Below are 8924 nucleotides of genomic sequence, written 5' to 3' on the forward strand. Positions count from 1 at the left end.
GGAAAGACATAGGCTAAGAAAAGACCAGTGATGTCAAGTTTACACTTTATGCTGATCCCGGGCACAGAGGTAGCATATAAGTATTAAAAACAACAACAGCAAACCCTAAAAAAGGAAATATCTGATTTCTAGAGTTAGCATATTTTTTAGATTCAAATGTCCAGCTTCCAACAAAAGGTCACAAGGCATATAAAGAAACAGAAAAGTATGGCCTATACAAAGGAAGAAAATAAATCAACAGGAGTGTTCCTGGGAAAGACCTGATGGAAGATCTTAAAACAATTCTCTTAAATATGCTAAAGAAAGAGGTGGAGAAAGTCAAGAAAATGATGTACAAACAAAATGGAAATATCAACAAAGAAACAGAACACTCGAAAAGAAACATTTATGAAGCTGAAAATACAAACTCTGGAATGAAAAATTTACTAGAGGGATTCAAAGACAGGTTCAAGCAGGCTGAAGAATCAGTACACTTAAAGACAGGAAAATGGAAATTATGGAGTCTGAGAAACAGAAGAGTAGAAGATTGAGAAAAAGTAAAGAGATCCTAATGGTCTTGTAGGAAACCATTTAATAGACCATACACATTATGGAAATCCAAGAAGGAGAAGAGTGAGAGGAAGGGGAAGAGAGAATATTCAAAGAAAAAGTAGCTGAAAATTCCCCAAATTTGATTAATGATATGAATATAAACATCCAAGCTTAAAAACTCCAAGTAAGATGAACCAAAAGAGGTCCATACTTTGTCTTTTGAAAGACAAAGAGAACATTTAAGAGCAGCAAGACAGAAGTGACTCATCAGGTATCAGGGATCCTCAGTGAGATTAACAGCAGATTTCTCACCAGCAACTTTGGAGGCAGGAAGGCGGTGGGCCAGTATATTCAAAATGCTAAGAGAGAGAGAAAAAAAAAAAAATCAACCTGTCAACTGATAATTTTACTTCTGGTAAAATCATCCTTTAGAAGTGAAGGAGAAATTAAGACATTCCTAGATAAACAAAAGCTGAGCAAGTTCATTAACTCTAGACCTTCCCTGAAAGAAATGCTCACAGGAGTCTTGTAGGGTGAAATGAAAAGATACTGGACACTAAGTTGAAGCCGTACAAAGAAATAAAGATCTCAATAAAGGTAAACATATGGGCACTCATAAAAGCTAGCATTATTATAACAATGGTTTGTAACTCCATTTTTAATTTTCTACGTTATTTAAGAGACTAATACTATACAAAAATTATATTTACATTTTGATTTGTAACTCCACATTTTGTTTTATATGAAATTTTAAAAATTAATGTATTCAAAAGAATTATTGGCCAGAATGAGGTGGCTTACACCTGTAATCCTAGCACTTTGAGAGGCTGAGGTGGGTGGATCACTTGAGCTTATGAGTTTGAAATCATCCCGGGAAACATGGCAAAACCCTGTCTCTACAAAAAACACAGAAATTAGCTGAGAATGTCAGTGCACACCTAGGGTTCCAGCTACTCAGAAGGCTGAAGTGGAGGATAGCTTGAGTCCAGGAGGCATGGGTTTCAGTGAGCTGAGATTTTGCCACTGCACTCCAGTCTGGATGATAGAGCCAGACCTTGTCTCAAAAAAAAGAAAGAAAGAAAGAAAGAAAGAAAGAATTATTAGTTTATGTTTTGGGCACACAGTGTACACAATGAATAAGGATGTAATTTTGTGATGTCAATAACAAAAAGAGTTGGGGATGAAGCTGTGAAAGAGCCGAGATGTGTGTGTTATTGAAGTTAAATTGGCATAAATTCAAATTAAACTGTTATAATTTTAAGATTTTAAATGTAATCCCCATAGTAACCACACCAAAAATCTACACAGAAAAAGAAGTGAGAAAGAAATATAAATATGTCATTACTAAAAAGTTAAACACAAAAGAAGACAGTAATTCAGAAAAGGAGGGACAAAAAAACAAGGTAGAAAACCATGTTAAACAAATAGCAAAATGACAGAAGTGAGTCTCTCCTGATCAGTAATTACTTTAAATTTAAATAGATTAAATTCTCCAGTCAAAAGACAGAGATTGGCAGAATGGATTTAAGAAATTGAACCAACTGCATGTTGTCTACAAAAAACTCACTTAAGATGCAAAGATAAAAATAGACTGGAAGTGAGTAATAGGTAAACAATAACCAAAAGAGAGCAGGGATGGCTATACTATGAGAATAAATAGACTATTAATTTTTAAAAAAAGATTTAAAAAGATGAAAGACATTTTATACTAATAAAAGGTTCAATACAGCAAGATTAACAATTATAAATTGTTACACACCTAATAGAAGATCATCGATATATATGAAACAAAAACTTTGGATAAAATTGAATGGAGAAATAGACTATTCTACAATAATAGTTGGAGACTTCAATACCCCACTCTTGATAATGGTTAGAATGACCAGACAGAGGATATAGAAGGAAACAGGGAACTTAAACAATGTAATAAATCAACTACATCTAACATATATACAGAATACTCTAATAACAATATACATATTTTTCTTTTTTTTTTGTTTTACTTTAGGTTCTGGGGTACATGTGCAGGTCATGCAGGGTTGTTGCATAGGTGCACACTATATCCATCATTTCTCCCCATCTTATCCCTCCCCAACTTCCCCACCCTTCCCACCCTCCACTGTCCCTCCCGTACCCCCCGTCAAACTGTCCCCAGTGTGTGATGCTCCTCTCCCTGAGTCCATGTGTTCTCATTGTTCAACATCCACCTATGAGTTAGAACATGTGGTGTTTGGTTTTCTGTTCTTGTGTCAGTTTGCTGAGAATGATGGTTTCCAGATTCATCCAAGTCCCTATAAAGAACACGAACTCGTTTTTTATGGCTGCATAATATTCCATGGTGTATATGTCCCACATTTTCTTTGTCCAGTCTATCATTGATGGGCACTTTGGTTGGTTCCAGGTCTTTACTATTGTAAACAGGGCTGCAATGAACATATGTGTGCATGTGTCTTTATAGTAGAATGATTTATAGTTCTTTGGGTATATACCCAGTAATAGGATTGCTGGGTCAAATGGAATTTCTATTTCTAGATTCTTGAGAAATTGCCACACTGTCTTCCACAATGGTTGAACTAATTTACACTCCCACCAACTATGTAAGAGTGTTCCTATTTCTCCACATCCTCTCCAGCATCTGTTGTCTCCAGATTTTTTTAATGATTGCCATTCTAACTGGCATGAGGTGGTATCTCAAGGTGGTATCACAATATGGTTTTGATTTGCATTTCTCTAATGACCAGTTATGATGAGCATTTTTCATATGTTTGTTGGCTTCATATATGTCTTCTTTTGAAAAGTGTCTGTCCATATCCTTTGCCCACTTTTGAATGTGGTTGTTTGTTTATTTTCTTGTAAATCTGTTTTAGTTCTTTGTAGATTCTGGATATTAGCCCTTTATCAGATGGGTAGACTGCAAAAATTTTTTCCCATTCTGTTGATGGCCGGTTCACTCTAACGATGGTTTCTTTCACTGTACAGGAGCTCTGAATTTTAATTAGATCCTATTTGTCTATCTTGGCTTTTATTGCCATTTCTTTTAGTGTTTTAGTCATGAAGTCATTGCCTACGCCTATGTCCTGGATGGTTTTGCCTACGTTTTCTTCTAGTGAACAACATACATATTTTTCTTAAGTGCACATGAGACATATTCCAGGACAGAACGTATGTTATACCACAAACTAAGTCTCAGCAGATTTAAAATGATTGACATCATACAAAGTATCTTCTCCAATGACAACAAGATGAAGTCAAAATCAGTAACAGAGGAAAGGTTGGAAAATTTATAAATTTGTAGAAATTAGGCAACATACTCTTAAACAACAAATAGATCAATTAAATGTTTTAACAACAATTAGAAAATACTTAGAGAAAAATTAAAACAAAAACACAATATGTAAAAATGTATGAAATGCTGTGAAAGCAATAATAAGGGGAAATATATAGCTGTAAAATTTTACATTTAAAAACATTTTAAACTAACAATCTCACTTTACAACTTAAAAAACAAGAAAAAGAAAAAAAAAAACTAAACCCATAGCTAGATGAAAAAATAATAATAAAAATTAGACCAACAATGCATAAGTTGAGAAGAAATCAATTAAACCAAAAGTTGATTCTTTGAGAATTAAAAAAAAAAAAAACGATAATGCTTTATCCACATGGACATGGAAAAACAGAGAGCAGGCTTAGATTGCTAAAATCAGAAATGAAGGTGAAGACATTAGTATTAATACTAATTTTACAGAAATAAAAAAGATTATAAGAAAGTACTATGAACAGTTGCACAATAACAAATTGGATATTCTAGATGAAATGAACAAATTTCTAGACAAACAAAACTCATCAAGACCAACTTATGAGGAAATAGAAAATGTGAATTGATCTATAACTAGTAAGACAAATAAATCAGTAATCAAAAATATTTAAGTGAAGAAAAACCTTGGACGTGATGGGCTCACTAGTGAATTTACCAAACATTTAAAGAACTAACATTACTACTTCCAAAACTTTTCCAAAAAGTTGAAGAAGAAAACACGTTCTAACTCATTCTATGCTAGCAAAGCCAGACAAAAACACTACAAGCAAAGAAAACTAAAGACCAATGACCTTTATGAACATTAAGTCAAAAATCCTTAACAAAATACTAGCAAAGAAAATTTATCAGCATTTAATATTAAAATGATTATAAACCATAACCAAGTGGGATTTATTCTGGGAATGCAAAGATAGTTCGACATAGGGAAACTGATGAAACACACACACACACACACACACACACACACACACACACACACACACACCACATTAACAGAATAAAGAAAAAAAAACACATGGACATCTTAACTGATGCAGAATAAAATATTTGACAAAATTCAGCACACTTTCATGATAAAGAAATTCAACACCCTAGAGAAAATGGAAACTACTTCAACATAATAAAAGCCATATATGAAAAGCTCATAGCAATCATCATATTCAATAATGGAAGACTGAAATTTTTTTCTCTAAGATCAGGAAAATAGCAAGGATGCCTGCTTTTACTATGTTTATTAAACATAGTGGAAAGTTTTAACCAGAGCAATGCAACAAGAAAAAGAAATAAAGAGCATCCAAGTCAGAAAGTAAGAAGTGAAATTATCTGTTCATAGATGATATTATTTTTTATGTAGAAAACCATAAGAATTCTGGAAGCAAAAATCTTCAACAAAATACTTGCAAACTGAATCCAACAGCACATCAAAAAGTGTATCCACCACAATCAAGTTGGTTTCATCCATGGGTTGCAAGGTTGGTTCAACATATGCAAATCAACAAAGGTGATTCATCATATAAACAGAACTAAAGACAAAAACCACATGATTATCTCAGTAGATGCAGAAAAGGTCATTGATAAGACTCAAAGTCTCTTCTTGTTAACATCTCAATAAACTAGATGTTGAAGGAATGTACCTCAAAATAATAAGAGCCATCTATGACAAACATACAGCAGATATCATACTGAATGGGAAGAATCTGGAAGCATTCTCCTTGAAAGCCAGCACAAGATAAGGATGCTTTCTCTCACCACTCCTATTGAACATAGTATTAGAAGTTCTGGCCAGGGCAATCAAGCAAGAAAAATAAATAAAGGATATTCAAATAGGAAGAGAGGAAGTCAAATAATTTTTGCTTGCAGATGACATGGTTCTTTATCTAGAAAACCCCATTATCTCAGCCCAAAAGCTTATTAAACTGATAAGCAACTTCAGCAAAGGGTCAGGATACAAAATCAATGTGCAAAAATCACTAGCATTCCTATACACCGACAAGCAAGCAAGCTGAAAGTCAAATCACAAATGAACTGCCATTCACAATTGCCACATAAACAATAAAATACCTAAGAATATAGCTAACAAGGGAAGCGAAGGACCTCTCCAAGGAGAACTACAAACCACTACTCAAAGAAATCAGAGAGGACACCAACACATGGAAAGTCATTCCATGCTCATAGATAGAAAGCATCAATATTGTTAATATGGCCATACTTCCCGAAGCAATTTATGAATTCAATGCTATTCACATTAAACTACCATTGACATTCTTTATAAAATTAGCAAAAAATATTGTAAAATTTATCTGAAACCAAAAGGAGCCCAAATAGCCAAGGAAATCCTAAGCAAAAAAGAACAAAGCTAGAGGCATCAAATTTCCCAACTTCAAACTGTACTACAAAGCTACAAAAACCGAAACAGAATAATACGGGTACAAAAATAGACACACAGAACAATAGAACAGAATAGAGAACCTATAAATAAGACTGCACCTCTAAACCCACCTGATCTTTGATTAACCTGACAAAAACAAGCAATGGGGAAAGGCTTCCCTATTTAATAAATGATGCTGGGAGAACTGGCTAGCCATATGCATAAAACTGAAACTGGATCTTTCCCTATATGTTATACAAAAATTAACTGAAGATGGAATAAATATTTAAATGTAAAACCCAAAACTATAAAAATCCTCGAAGAAAACCTGGGAAATACCATTCAAGACATAGGTACAGGCAAAGATTTCACAACAAAGATGTCAAAAGCGATTGCAACAAAAGCAAAAATTGAGAAATGGGATCTAACTAAACTAAAGAGCTTCTGCACAGCAAAAGAAACTATCAATAGAGTAAACAGACAACGTGTTTATATACACTAAAATTAACTCCAGATGGATTAAAGACTTAAACATAAGACCTAACACCATAAAAACCCTAGAAGAAAACCTAGGCAAAACCATTCAGGACATAGGCATAGGCAAGGACTTCATGATTAAAATACAAAAATCATTGGAAACAACAGCCAAAATAGACAAATGGGACCTAATTAAACTCCAGAGCTTCTGTACAGTAAAAGAAACAATCATTAGAGTGAACCAGCAACCGACAGAATAGTTTCTTCATCCAAAGAATCCAGAAAATATAGTAGTTTAGAAGGGATCAAATTCTGGAACTAAAGCCACCCTTGAGAATGGCAGTAAGTCCAGAACAAAATAGAGCCAAACAGGAGTGCTATTTTAATACCCAATACCATAATTACAGATAATAAAATAGATTATATTATTACCACAGACTCAGTCCAACAGAATGCCCTGACTAATGGTTAGAACATAGAAGACAAAGACCAAGTGATTTGAGAGATTTAATCAGCCAGTGCATGTAGGTAGGTGGCTTCAATAAATTCTGTTTGGACTCTAGCTAAACTAGAGTTAAAGGGAAGTTCATCTCAAACCTATGAGTGTTAAAGACTAATTACTAAGGTAGAAATTGTAAAAAAAAAAAAAATTAAATTCATATTTGTATGGTGCTAGCAAGCTTACTTTTTAAAGTTTTTTTAAACTTATTTTTAACTTGGAAAAATATGGAAAAATATTTCTGAAGCAAGCATATTGGCCAATAAAACCACACTTTGATACAGAGAACATTATTTTAAGAAAAGATGTTTTATTACTGAGGATTTATTAGAGGAACATTGCAGTAGCCCTAGGATGGTATAATCATTGCTGGTATGAGGAGGATGATGTCTTCATAGTAGACAGAGTTCTATTTAGGTTTCTAATATCATGTCTCTTTCAGGCCTTCACTAGCAGGCAACGTGGGACCATGGATTAAATGGGCACCTTTCCTAATGGACACTGTAGTCTTTGGGCCATATTTGTGTAAGTTTATGGAAGTTGTGTCCTATCTTCAAAGAGCTTAAGATGCTTTATTCTTCAAAGATTTCCATGCTTTTTCATAATACAATTGGTAGAACAATGGACAAGGGAAAGATGCTAAAAGCTTGAAAATCAAACATAGATTGGCGTGGTGGAGAGTAATAATCATAGCTAACTATACCACTCATGTTGGTAATAGTAAAACATCCTGGGAAATGGTTACCCTACTTTGTGAGATGTAGAGGGGAATAGAGGTATGGAGAACACCATGTCTTATCCTCAACTATTGGGACTTACCCAGGATATTGGAAAAAAAAACCCATGGTTCACATGATAGAAAAAATTTGAGTGAAGAAATATACAGGATTCCTACAGGATATGTTGGCAATAGGTAAGCAAGATACTCATTATCCTTGGTAAGAAAAGTGCCAGCTTTGGAGAAATTAAAATAGGAAATCATGGGCAGTAGAGTGAGCATAAGTCTTGAGTCATTTCCTGGCAAGTCAAATAAGTAGTGAGCCCAGAGCTAAACACATCGGAATTTATATAAACATAGCAAATATGTTATTGTCCTGGTAAGGTAGGTAGAACTGACAATGAATTAACTCAGGACTTTCCCTTAACGTCTAAAGGATAAAGTAGTTACAATTTAATGGAAATCATATACTTCAATCAAATGATGTGATCCTTAGAGATTCTAAATGCATTCAACTTTCAAAAGGCTATGTTCTTGCAATTTTAAGGAAAAAAGGTGGGGTCATCTCAAATTAGAATTCAAAAAGCAGAAAACTATGATTGTGTCCTAAGTAGGATTTTATATGAGGATTTGTTCATACAACAGCACAGCCATTAAAATGACAGATAATATTAGAAACCTTTAAAAAAATCTTTATAATAGAAACTTTAGTTATAGACAGATTTGGTAAGAAATTGTTAAATCTGTGGTTTTGATTAAGGAGAAGAGAGAAAGTAAAAATGAATACTGTAGGCTTTTTATTACCATATGAAGATTTGCATCTGCTAGACAAGGTGACAGGTAAGTTATTCCATTGTTCCCACAGACTAGTTCCCATTGAGTTTCATCACAATAGCAATCTGAGTTGTGTTAAGCAAGTGGTACATCTGTATGAGATGCCACTGAATTATTTCTGAAAACACTGATAGACATATATCAAAAAGAGAGAAAGAGAAGGAAAAAAAGAGGAGAAGAA

The sequence above is a fragment of the Sapajus apella genome, unplaced genomic scaffold, assembly GCF_009761245.1.
Source record: "Sapajus apella isolate SASKATOON/1434 unplaced genomic scaffold, GSC_monkey_1.0 scaffold2, whole genome shotgun sequence".
Taxonomy (NCBI): Eukaryota; Metazoa; Chordata; class Mammalia; order Primates; family Cebidae; genus Sapajus; species Sapajus apella.